Below are 14,331 nucleotides of genomic sequence, written 5' to 3' on the forward strand. Positions count from 1 at the left end.
CGGGCCCTAGTGACAAGTATTAAGCATAGCAAAGTAGTAGCAACATCAATCTCACAACATAGTGGATACTAGGGATCAAACCCCATCAAAACTAACTCGATTACATGATAGATCTCATCCAACCCATCACCGTCCAACAAGCCTACGATGAGATTACTCACAAACGGTGAAGAGCATCATGGAATTGGCGATGAAGGATGGTTGGTGATGACGACGGCGACGATTTCCCCTCTCCGGAGCCCAGAACGGACTCCAGATCTGCCCTCCAGAGGAAGAACAGGTGGTGGCGGCGGCTCCGTGTCATGAAACGCGGTGAACTCTTCTCTCCTAATTTTTTCGGGGCAAGAGAGAATATATAGAGCTAGAATTGGAGGTTGCAGAGCCACGAGGGGCTCACAAGGCTGCCAGGCCCGGCAGGGGGGGCTCCTGGGCTTGTGAGCTCCTGGCTCCGTGTCTCCAAGTGATTCTTGCGCCAGTATTTTTTATATATTCCACAAAAAATCCTTAGAAATTTGCAGGACATTCCGAGAACTTTTATTTCTGCGCAAAAACAACACCATGGCAATTCTGCTGAAAACAGCGTCAGTCCGGGTTAGTTCCATTCAAATCATGCAAATTAGAGTGCAAAACAAAGGCAAGAGAGTTTGTAAAAGTAGATACGATGGAGATGTATCAACTCCCCCAAGCTTAAAGCCTTGCTTGTCCTCCAGCAATTCAGTTGACAAACTGAAAGAGACAAAAGAAAAACTTTTACGAACTATGTTTGATCTTGTTGTTGTAATTATGTCTAACTCATATTTAGATTTTCAGCAAGACCATAAGCTAACCACATAAGCAATACATTTAGGTCGCATGATGTACTCATATCAATGGCATAATCAACTAGCGAGCAATAATGATGAGTTTCAAACGTCAACACTTCAACCGAAGAAATCATGAAACAATATGAACAGATGGTATCTCGCTAGCCCTTTCTGAGACCGCAAAACATAAATGCAGAGCACCTTCAAAGACCAAGGGCTAACTAAACATTGTAATTCATGGCAAAGAAGATCCAGTCACAGTCATACTCAATATCAATTAATAGCAAAGCATAAAAATGATGGAGGTGCTCTCAAATTGGTGCCTTTTATAAGAAGAGGATGACTCAACAGAAACGTAAATAGATAGGCCCTTCGCAGAGGGAAGCATTGATTTGCAGTGGTGCCAGAGCTCAAGCTTTTAAAACAAAGATGAATAATTTTGAGTGGTATGCTCTCATTGTCAACGCGATGACCAAGAGTTTTCACCATCTTCCATGCTACACATATTATAGGTGGTTCCCAAACAGAAAAGTAAAGTTTTGACTCCCCCATCACCGATCAATCACACTCCACGACTAGCCGAATCCTCGGGTGTCGTCCATACCAACAACAATCAAGGGGGAGTTTTGTTTGCAATTATATTTTCGATTTGAGCATGGAACTGCGCATTTCGATTACCGGCCCCTTTCTCGTGAATGATAGCGAATAAACACGTATCGAGGATAACACGCCTAGCATGGAAGATACTAACCGCCCCTTGTCACCACATGAGCGGTTCGGGCATACAAAACAGATTATTACTTGAAGATTTAGAGAGTGGCACATGCAAATTTACTTGGAACGGCAGGTAGATACCACATATAGGTAGGTATGGTGGACTCATATGGAACAACTTTGGGTTTATTGAAGTGGATGCACAAGCAGTATTACCTCTTAGTACAGGTGAACGCTAGCAAAAGACTGGGAAGCGACCAACTAGAGAGCGACAACAGTCATCAATATGCATTGAAATTAACCAACGTTGAGTGCAAGCATGAGTAGGATATAAATCACCATAAACATGAATATCATAGAGGCTATGTTGATTTTGTTTCAACTACATGCATGAACATGTGCCAAGTCAAGCCACTTGAATCATTCAAAGGAGGATACCATCCTATCATACTACATCATAATCATTTTGAAATTCATGTTGGTATCCAAGACAAACCATTATAAGCTCCTAGCTAATTAAGCATGGCATCAGAAACTATGATCTCTAAGTTGTCATTGTAAACATGTTTCTCTCATAACAATGTTGAATTAGGAACGATGAGCTAGTCATATTTATAAAAACAAAATAGGTCGAGTTCATACCAGTTTTTCCAGGCTCAGTCACTTCATCATACATCGTCATTATTGCCTTTCACTTGCACGGCCGAATGATGTGAATCATAATGAGAGTGTTCGTGCATTGGACTAAGCTGGAATCTGCAAGCAAACACAGAGGAGAAGACAAAGTAATATGGATCTTTGACGGATAAACAGATATGCATGTGAGAGCCACTAAATATTTTAACCATGGTCTTCTACCTTGACCTAAATAAAAAGAAAACTATTTACACAGGAAAGCTCCCAACAAGCAAAAGAAGAAAGGGAAATCTTTTTGGGTTTTCCTTTTAAATACCACTAAGCAAGCTGCAAAGCAAACTTACAACTATTTTTTTTGTTTTTCTCAATTTAAACAAACACACGAGAAGAAAGCGGGAAAAAGAAATAAACTAGCATGGATGATACAATGGCAAGGTGTGAACATCGACTATCAAAGTGAAAGTGTGAGCATGAATGTAAAGTCGGTGAGAAACATGTACTCCCCCAAGCTTAGGCTTTTTGGCCTAAGTTGGTATACTCCCACGGAGGGAAGTAACCGTCTCCCGGGTACTCCGGAGTGTACTGAGGGTGCCACTGCTGGGAGAGCTCCTTTGGCTCCCACTGATAAATTGGCGTCTGGTACTCGACTGGTAGCTCGGGCACGGGCGCCTGTGGTGGCGCTATGCCCCAATATGCATAGATTTCCGAGGGCATAATAATGTACCTGCCTAGATGAAGATTGAACAAAGAAGGAGCAGGCAAAGTAATAGTCTCACGAGTACCCTGACTAAATATCAAGTTATAAATCATCCTCTTATTTATATCTTTATCAAGAAAGTCATGGCGAACCATGCTATCATAATCGAAATATCTCTCAGGAAGAAGCATCTCTTCTTCCTCGTACAGTCTAATAGGTATCTCAAAATGTTTAGCAAGACGGGTAGCATAGATACCTCCAAAAACAGCGCCTTTAGTACGGTTCGTGTTCAACCGTTGAGCCACTATAGCGCCCAAGCTATAAGTTTTATTATTATAAAGAGCTTCGCGCAAAACCGCAAGATCTAGGGAGCTAAGATCCCCAGCTTTTCCACGGCCAATCAAACATTTCCCCACGAATAAAGAGAAATACCGAAGCACGGGAAAATGTATACTAGCAACTCTAGCGCAAGACACTCCTCTCTCCTCTCCTACAGCAATAGTATCAATGAAAACCTCCAAGTCCCATGGACGAGGTTCATGAATATCCCCAACATAAGGTAATTTGCAAACATTGCAAAAATCCTGAAGTGACATGCGCTGGGGGATATCATATAACTTGAACTCAACCATAGGAGGACTCTTCCTTGGATAGAAATTAAAGTTTTGCATGAAAATGTTAGCGAGGAGGAGGTATTGTGGACACTTATCTTCAACAAATGCGGTAAGGCCCGCGTTCTCCAGCAAGTAATTAAAATTCCTCATAAATACCAGCGGCACGTAAGAACACATCGCTTGGCCACTCGCACGCTCGAACTTCTACAACTCGAGGGATCGGATACTTGGGTTTCTTCTTCTCATTTTCATCTTCCTTGGGGTCACGGCTTGAAGAGCCTCTTAGGAACCTTCCCGTCTTTTCCTTTTTCTTTCTGTGAAAATTTCTGATATTTTTAGTGACTCAAAAGAAAAGTGAACAAGGCTCAACAAAACTCATAGCAACTACTCCTACAAGTACCTAGAGGCCATATCATGCATCAAAACTACTTGGGACCAACTAAAATTAACATGCAAAGCTCAAGAACAGGGTCACCAAGGCAGCAAAAATACGCAACGAATAAAGCACTAGAGCAAAAACTAATTGGAACAATGTAGGAGTCACACACCAAGGAACAACTCCCCAAAACAGTTTGGTGAATGGGGCTTTGCTCAAGGAGATCGAAAAATGCAGCAAAAGGAGCAAGAACACGGGTTTGAGCTGTGGAATGATTTTTTCTGGAGGTAGAAGAAGGAGATGGGAGCTGGAATAAGTGGAGGGGGGCCACGTGGGACCCACAAGCCTGTCGGGCCCGACCAGGGGGGTGGCCGGGCCTCCTCGGCTTGTGGCCCACTGGTGCATCCCACTGACTAGATTCCTATCTCAGAAATTTTCAAAAATTCCAGAAAAAACCATACTTGAATTTCAGGGCATTTGAAGAACATTTATTTTTTGGGACACTTTTCTAAGGGACATAAAAAGCAGAAAATAGGAAAATAAATCTAAATTTATCATTTTTCTTCTAAACAACCGAAAGTAAAAGTTGGGAACAGAGGGTTGTGACTCCTAGATTCATCCATCTCATGGTCATCAAAAGAAATCCGTCAATGAGGTTGATCAAGTCTCCTTGACAAACTTTTTTGAATCACATAAAACCAGAGAATTTTCGAATAATCACAAGGTTACCTCAATGGTGATGTGCATATCCCCAACAAGTAAATCATACTTCATCTTGATAGTAGGTATAGGGCATTCAAAGCTTCCAATAAGAATTGATGAAGATTTTTCAATAGCATTGATGCAATGTACTCGATATTGTTTCTTCGGAAAGTGCACCGTGTGCTCATTACCATTAACATGGAAAGTGACATTGCCTTTGTTGCAATCAATAACAGCCCCTGAAGTGTTTAAAAAGGGTCTTCCAAGGATGACAGCCATGACATCATCCTCGGGAATATCCAAAATAACAAAGTCCGTTAAGATAGTAACGTTAGCAACCACAACAGACACATCCTCGCAAATGCCGATAGGAAAAGCAGTTGATTTGTCGGCCATTTGCAAAGACATTTTGGTGGGTGTCAACTTATCCAATTCAAGTCTACGATATAAAGAGAGAGGCATAACACTAACACCGGCTCCAAGATCGCATAAAGCACTTCTAACATAATTTCCTTTAATGGAGCAAGGTATCTTCCTTTTAGTGGGCACTCCGAGATCACCTAGTTTCTTAGGAGTTCCACCCTTAAAAGTGTAGTTGGCGAGCATGGTGGAAATCTTAACCTCAGGTATCTTCCTTTTATTAGTCACAATATCTTTCATGTACTTAGCATAAGGAGACATTTTGATGATATATGTCAAACGCATTTGCAAAAAGACAGGTCTAATCATTTAAACAAAGCGCTCAAAATCCTCATCATCCTTTTTCTTGGATGGTTTGGGAGGAAAGGGCATGGGTTTCTGAACCCATGGTTCTCTTTCTTTACCATGCTTCCTAGCAATAAAGTCGTTCTTATCCTATCTCTTGTTCTTAGGTTGTGGGTTATCAAGATCAACAACAGGTTCAATATCCACATCCTTATCATTACTAGGTTGAGCATCAACACGAACACCACTATCAATATTATCACTAGGCTCATGTTCATCACCAGATTGTGTTTCGGCATCAGAAACACAGACATCATTTGGATTCTCAGGAGTAACAGCAACATGTTTGCTAGCATGCAAGTTCCTATCATATTTCTTTTTCTTACTATTACCAGGATGACTAGGTGCATCAGTGCTAACTCCTTGAGAATCTTTTTCAGTTCTCCTAGGATGGCCCTCAGGATACAAAGGTTCCTGAGTCATTCTACCACCTCTAGTGAAGACTCTAACAGAATTGTCATTCAACTCATTGAGCAAGTTGATGGCCCACAAGTATAGGGGATCAATCGTAGTCCTTTCGATAAGTAAGAGTGTCAAACCCAACGAGGAGCAGAAGGATCTGACAAGTGGTTTTCACCAAGGTAAAATCTGCAGACACTGAAATTGTCGGTAACAAGTGATTGTGTGGTGAGATGATTCGTAGCAAGCAACAAGTAACAAAAGTAGCAACAGTGAAGCAAAGAGGCCCAATCCCTTTTGTAGCAAGGGACAAGCCTGGACAAAGTCTTATAGGAGGAAAAACGCTCCCGAGGACACACGGGAATTTCTGTCATGCTAGTTTCATCATGTTCATATGATTCGCGTTCGTTACTTTGATAGTTTGATATGTGGGTGGACCGGCGCTTGGGTACTGCCCTTACTTGGACAAGCATCCCGCTTATGATTAACCCCTCTCGCAAGCATCTGCAACTACGAAAGAAGAATTAAGACAAAGTCTAACCATAGCATTAAACTAGTGGATCCAAATCAGCCCCTTACGAAGCAACACATAAACTAGGGTTTTAGCTTCTGTCACTCTAGCAACCCATCATCTACTTACTACTTCCCAATGCCTTCCTCTAGGCCCAAATAATGGTGAAGTGTTATGTAGTCGATGTTCACATAACACCACTAGAGGAAAAACAACATACAACATATCAAAATACCGAACGAATACCAAATTCACATGACTACTATTAGCATGACTTATCCCATGTCCTCAGGAAAAAAAGTAACTACTCACAAAACATAATCATATTCAAGACCAGAGAGGTAATGAGTAGCATCAAGGATCTGAACATAAACTCTTCCACCAAATAATCCAACTAGCATCAACTACAAAGAGTAAAAAACACTACTAGCAACCTTACAAGTACCAATCGGAGTCGCGAGACGGAGATTGGTTACAAGTGATGAACTAGGGTTTCGAGATGAGATGGTGCCGATGAAGATGTTGATGGTGACGAGTCCCCCCTGATGAGAGGAGTGTTGGTGATGACGATGGCGACGATTTCCCCCTTCGGGAGGGAAGTTTCCCAACAGGATCGTCCTGTCGGAGCTCTAGATTTGTTATCCTCAAGTTCCGCGTCGTGGTGGCGGCGAATCCACGAAAAAGCTCCTCCCCGATTTTTTTCTGGACGAAACCCTTCATATAGCAAAAGAGGGGGACAAGTGGGCCAGCAGGTTGCCCACAAGCCCTCATGGCGCGACCTGGGGGGGTGGCCGCGTCGTGCAGGCTTGTGGCCAACCCCTCGCGCCCCTCTGACACTTCTTCGGCCCAGTATTTTTGATAAATCAGGAAAAAAATCCTCGTTGATTTTTACGGTGTTTGGAGTTGCGCAGAATAGGTATCTCAACTTTGCTCCACTTTCAGGCCAGAATTCCCGTTGCCGACATTCTCCCTCTTCATGTAAACCTTGCAAAATAAGAGAGGAAAGGCATAAGAATTGTACCATGAAGTGAAATAACAGCCAAAGAAGCGATAAATATCAACATGATGCAAAATGGACGTATCAACTCCCCCAAGCTTAGACCACGCTTGTCCTCAAGCGAAAGCCTAGATCAATAAATATGTCCACATGTTTAGGGAGAGAGGTGTCAACAAAACAAGATACGAACATGCATGCATCAAGATCATGATCAGAACAACAATATCAACATATAATCTCTCATGCTAAAGTGATAATTCCTTCACAAAGTAAAGCATGGATCAAGAACCTTACCGAGAAGTAACAACCAATAGCCTTTAGTCATTGAAGCAATTGCAATTTATCACAACATCAGAAAGAGTCAAATAAGAGCTTGTAAAGCAAATCCACATACTCAATCATTCTTTCGTTCTCTACAACTCCTACAACTAACGTGGTACTCATGAGATCAAAGTTTCAGCTAGACACAGATAAAGATAGGGGCTTACAGTTTTGCCTCCCAACTGCTTACCTCAACGGTAATGTCAACAATAATAATTCATGAATACTTACCTCCAAGTTGACATATGAATATAGATCTTTCCCAAGAATATGACGGTAGCCAAGATAAAGGCGAAATAAGGAATTGGTGAAAATCACCATGACTCTTTCAGGGACAAAAAGTAAAGGTACAAGATAGGCCCTTCACAGAGGGAAGCAGAGGTTGTCATGTGCTTTTGAGGTTTGGAAGCGTGTGCTCTTAGTGCGGAGGAACGTCACTTTATATTGCCTCCTGTGATAAAGAACTCTATTATGCAGTCTGTCGCTTTTATGTCTTCGTCATCACAGGTTCGTATAAAGCTTATTTTCCACACACTAATAGATCATACATATTAGGGAGCAATTTTTATTGCTTGCACCGATGACAACTTACTTGAGGGATCTTATTCAGTCTATATGTAGGTATGGTGGACTCACATGGCAAAACTGGGTTGATGGTTTATGGATGCACAAGTAGTATCTCTACTTAGTGTGGGAGGTTTGGCTAATGTGAGGTGGAAGCAATCGTCACATGCTAAGGGATCTGTAATCATATAACATTGTTCGGAGCCAAGCAAACACAATTCATTATGTTGTCTTCCTTGTCCAACATCTACTTCTAGGCATGCAATAGTTTAGTGAGTGTTCACAATCATAGACGGAGTCAGATGATATATTTATATGTGAACCTCTCCTTCTTTATCACTTCTTATTAATTGCAACAATGACCAAGGTCTACGTTTGCCTACCCTCAACAAGTTTCAATCCTCATTCTTTTTATACGTGAAGCCATCACTTCCCATAAGATCATTACATGATCTTTCATGCTTTTGTTCTGTTCTCACTCTTTTGATCATGGCAAGAGGCAAAGCCCTTCAACTAAGACACTCTTTATTATATGGCTCACAAGCAAGAATACATCGGGGGTGAAACAAAGCAAACTCAAGAATAAAACACAAAGACTTTTAATCTACTAGAGAAAAAGAAAAATGAAAAGGAACAAACTAAAACAAAGGTAAAATCAAAAGATGTGATGGTGATACGATACCGGGGCAACTCCCCCAAGCTTGGCACATGCCAAGGGGATTGCCCATACCAATGCTCAGTTGTCTTCCTTTGGTGGTGATGGTGGAGGAGGAGTTGCAATATGAGTTTGATCCTCCATCTTCCAAGGCATAGGTGCTCCATCATGGAAAGATGAACGAGTCTCCGGAATCCTCAAATGTGCAGCCAACCTTATGGATTTAAATCTATACTCATACTCACAGTTTTGGTTCTGCAGGTCATAGATCTGGGCTTGGAGTTGATCAATCCTGTCATAGAGCCTGGAGAGGTGCTTCCCAATGTCATTGGCATCAATCCTGTGCTTGTTGGTGAACTCCGTGATCATCGTGTGGTTGGCGTTGAGTCCACGCTCCACCATCCCTTGGCACTTGAAGACTTGTTGCTCCATTGCTTCAAGCCTCGTCTCCAAGCTTCCGGTCTACTTAGGCCCCTCAACATCACGGATGTGCAACATCCCCTCACGCATCTCGATAGATTGAGGGTGTTGCAGCATTGCCGTGAGGTAGGGATTGATGACCTTCTCAAAGATCTTGTCCTTCGGAGCTTTTGGGGAAGTCATAGCGATCTAGATCTGCAAGAGAAACAGGCTCGAAACGAAAAACAGAGGAAATATGCGTGATGCAGGGTCAGACCAAACGTGAGTATATATAATGATTTTTTCCATGCCAGAAGGAGTACCCTACACGAAAATGGAGTCCGGGAGGCGCACGAGGTGGCCACAAGCCCTCACGGCGCGGCCAGGGGGTGGGCCCGCGCCGTGCAGGCTTGTCGCCTCCTCGTGCACTTTCCGGACTACTTCCAATTTTTGTATTTTTTCCAATATTCCAAAACGGAGAAAATTTCCTACTGGAAAAGTTTTGGACTCTATTTTCTTACCGAATCACATACCTCTTTGTTTTCGGAGTCTGAAACACGCTGATAAACATCCCTTAGGTATTCCTCCGGAGTTATGGTATTGATAATATTGATTTCAACATTTATGGGAGTATCTGAGATATAATGCTTGATTCTCTGCCCATTTACCACTCTCGGACAATTACCTTCTGTGTTGTTGATCTTGATAGCACCAGAACGATATACTTCCTCAACAACATAGGGACCTTCCCATTTAGAGAGAAGCTTGCCTGCAAAGAATCTTAAACGAGAGTTATATAGCAAGACATAATCACCTACATTGAACTCACGCTTTTGTATCCACTTATCATGCCACCTCTTAACCTTCTCTTTGAACAACTTGGCGTTTTCATATGCCTGAGCTCTCCACTCATCAAGCGAGCTAATGTCAAATAACCTCTTCTCACCGGCAAGTTTGAAATCAAAGTTGAGCTCTTTGATTGCCCAATAAGCTTTATGCTCTAGCTCAAGAGGTAAATGACATGCTTTACCGTACACCATTTTGTACGGAGACATGCCCATGGGATTCTTATAGGCAGTTCTATAAGCCCACAGTGCATCATCGAGCTTCTTAGACCAATTCTTTCTAGACCTGTTGACAGTCTTTTGCAGAATCAGTTTAATCTCTCTATTACTTAGCTCTACTTGACCACTGGACTGAGGGTGATAGGGAGATGTAATTCTATGGTTGACATCGTACTTAGCAAGCGTTTTACGGAAAGCACCATGAATGAAATGTGAACCACCGTCGGTCATTAGATATCTAGGGACTCCAAATCTAGGGAAAATAACTTTCTTAAGCATCCTGATAGAAGTGTTGTGATCAGCACTACTAGTGGGGATAGCTTCTACCCACTTAGTGATGTAATCAAGAGCAACTAAGATATGAGTATACCCGTTGGATTTTGGAAAAGGTCCCATATAATCAAAGCCCCAAACATCAAATGGTTCAATGACAAGTGAATAGTTCATAGGCATTTCCTGACGTTTGCTAATATTACCTATTCTTTGACATTCGTCATAGGACAAGACAAACTTATGGCCATCCTTGAAGAGAGTGGGCCAATAGAAACCTGATTGCAATACCTTGTGTGCAGTTCTATCTCCTGCATGGTGTCCTCCGTAGGCCTCGGAATGACACTTCTGTAGGATCTGTCCCTGTTCATGTTCAGGTACACAACGTCTAATAACACCATCTACTCTTTCCTTATAAAGGTGAGGATCATCCCAAAAGTAGTTTCTCAAGTCAAAGAAGAATTTCTTCTTTTGCTGGTACGTGAAACTAGGTGGTATATATTTGGCAACGATATAGTTTGCATAATCAGCATACCACGGTGCACTAAGTGAAGCATTGATGACATTCAATTGCTCACCGGGAAAGCTATCATCAATAGGTTGTGGGTCATCAAGAACGTTCTCCAACCTAGACAAGTTATCTGCCACGGGGTTATCAGCACCCTTTCTGTCGACAACGTGCAAATCAAATTCTTGTAGCAAGAGAACCCATCTGATAAGTCTAGGTTTAGCGTCCTTCTTCTCCATGAGGTACTTAATAGCAGCATGATCAGTGTGAATAGTGACTTTGGAACCAACTATGTAAGACTTGAACTTTTCACATGCAAACACGAGTGCTAAAAATTCCTTCTCCGTAGTGGCATAGTTTCTTTGGGCACTATCTAGAGTTTTACTAGCATAGTGAATACCATTCAACTTCTTATCAACTCTTTGCCCTAGAACAGCACCAACAGCATAATCACTAGTGTCACACATGATCTCAAAAGGTAAGTTCTAATCAGGTGGTTGAACAATAGGTGCAGTTATCAAAGCCCTCTTAAGTATTTCGAAGGCTTCCTCACAATCATCGTCAAAGACAAAAGGAATATCCTTTTGTAAGAGATTGGTAAGAGGCCTAGAAATCTTAGAGAAGTCTTTGATGAACCCTCTATAGAAACCAGCATGACCAAGGAAACTTCTTATACCTTTGATATCTGTGGGGTATGGCATTTTCTCGATTGCATCAACCTTAGCCTTATCGACTTCAATACCTCTTTCATAAATTTTATGTCCTAAGACGATGCCTTCATTAACCATAAAGTGGCACTTCTCCCAATTCAAGACAAGATTGGTGTCTTTACATCTCTGCAAGACTTGATCAAGGTTGCTGAGGCAATCATCAAAGGAAGACCCGTAAACGGAGAAGTCATCCATGAAAACCTAAACAATATTTTCACAAAAATTAGAGAATATAGCCATCATACATCTTTGAAAGGTGGCAGGTGCATTACATAAGACAAAAGGCATACGTCTATAAGCAAAGGTACCTGTGAAAACCCGAGACCGACGTTCCACAAGATTCCCCTTTATTTTCCGTTTCCGTCGTGTGGTTAATTTTATTGGTTGCATCATCATTTAGTTTGCATCGTCGCATCATGCATGGCATCTTGCATCGCGTGTCCCGTGTGGTGTTTTGAGTGTGTGTGCTTCGAGTGCTCACCGAGTGTTAGTGTGATAGAAACTCCCCTCCTCTCTTCTCTTTGATTTTGTTTTGGGGTTGTGTAAAAGTTTCCGTTTTAACCCTTTTAAAAAAAGCGTCTTCTTTTAAAAAACCCTTTTATTAAATGTGGGGGCCACCCCTTGGGTTTTTCTTTTATTTATCCTCTTGTTTTATTTTGAAACAGTCTCATTTTTCTTTTCTCCTTTAAAGAGCTTTTATTTTATTCTTTAAATAAAAGAGGTTTTCTTTTATTCTTCAAAAGGTTTTATTTTTATGTCGTTTAAAAAAATGCCCAACTATTTCTTATAGTTGGGGTATGGTTTTAAAAGGAGCCAAAGGTTTTTTTTTGTCAAATCCTTTTATTTATTTATTTTTGTGTGCGTTTTACTGTTTTAAGAGGGAAACCCAAAATAGGCAAAGAGGAGGAGCCAGCCCAAGCCGGCCAAGGCCCAGCCGCCAAGGCCAGCAGGCCCCTCCCGTGCCCTAGCGAGCCATCTCCTCCTCTCCTCGTTCCCCATCTCCTCCTCGCGCAGCCTCCCGTCGTCCCGATCGCCATGGCCTCTGTTCCCCTCGATCCCCCAATCCCCTTTCCTCCCAGCGCCATCTCCCTCTCCCTCTGTTTCTCTGCCAGCCCCGAGGCACCCCGAGCCGCCCCGCCGTGCCCTCGCGCGAGCCCTCGCCTCCGTCCCCGCGCTCGCTGCTCTCCGCCCCTCGCCAAGGCGCCTCCAGTCCCCTCCGGTCTTGTCGCCTGCACCCTCCGGCAGCCCGCGCGCCGCCCTCCTGCTCGTCGTCGTGCTCGTGATCCACCAGCATCGTTGTTCCTTGCACCGTCTCCCTGCGCGCGAGCCAGCGCTAGCTGCTCTGTCCCACGGTCGTCGCGCTGCTGTTCCCCGCCGCCCTGTCGTGGCCCCATGCCCAAGGCTCCCCGCCGGTTTGCCGTGCTGTAGCTCGCCATGGCCGCCCGTTTCCCCCTGTCCGATTTGCTCTTGATGTTGCTGTGCATGCCGTTGCTTGCTAGTTGCTACGTTGTGTTGTTGCTGATTGCTCTTGCTGCCCTGCTGCTTGTGCCGTCTTGCCGCCGATGATGCTGCTTGGAGTTGCTACGTTGCTGCGATGCATAGTTGCGTTTGCTGTTGCTGCATTACCTGTCGTTGTTGCTATTTGCTGCTGCTTCTATAGATGTTGTTGGTTGCCTGCTGCCGCCTTGCTGCTTGCGTCACGTTGCTGTGGTGTCGCTGGTTTCTGTCGCCGAAGTTCGCAAGTACCCTCCCCGCCATCGTGGGTCGTCGACAAGATCGCGAGTACCACGACGTCCTCGATGACCTCTTCGGACCCGTGTTCGACTGCCGACGCCGAAGACCGTGTACCAACGACAAGAGTACGACAATCATCGACGAGACCGTGTACAACTACTTCCAGGACGACTCCCACGACGTCCGCTATGACCCGAACCGCGCCCGATATGCACGCTTCGAATGTATACCGTTGGAACATGACGTGAACCATATGCAAGTGATGTATGAGATGAATGTATGTTTGCGCCGTATGTTTGCCCGTTGCACGCTGTCTCTCTTTCGTCGCGCCCTCGACACATGGGAGCCCGGTAGCGGGATCACCCCATCTTTATTTAGCGTTCCCGCACCCGCTTCCAAAACGTTGGCACCGATATCTCGACGAGTTATCGGGATAGGAACGTTGCCGTGGCTTCGTTTCAGTCTTGCCACCATGGTTCCCTCTCGCTCACCGTGGCGACACCTGTTTCTTTCCCTTCTTGCCCGTGTTATGAACTCGCATCCATGACGCGTTCATGGCATATACATCTTGTGTTGCATGTTCTTGTGTCGTAGCTCAATTCTATGCTCCGCGAGTTAACCGTCTAGGATGCCATGTAGAATCACCGCTTCACCCTTGGCTTGTTAACAACATTTAATATTGTCGTGTAAATAATCGGGAGTGAACTAATAATCAATCGTGGAGTTTCGTCGATATGCAACTCGTTGCATATCGAGCTTCACTTAATGTGTAGTGTTGTGTGAGGTGAATTGCCATGCCATGCCTTGCATCATTGAACTGATCATGCATCATATTAGGGTGTGCATAATGTCTTGCATATGCCGTGGTGAATATCTGTGTTGATGTTTGTTT

Source organism: Hordeum vulgare, chromosome 7H, assembly GCF_904849725.1.
Source record: "Hordeum vulgare subsp. vulgare chromosome 7H, MorexV3_pseudomolecules_assembly, whole genome shotgun sequence".
Lineage (NCBI taxonomy): Eukaryota > Viridiplantae > Streptophyta > Magnoliopsida > Poales > Poaceae > Hordeum > Hordeum vulgare.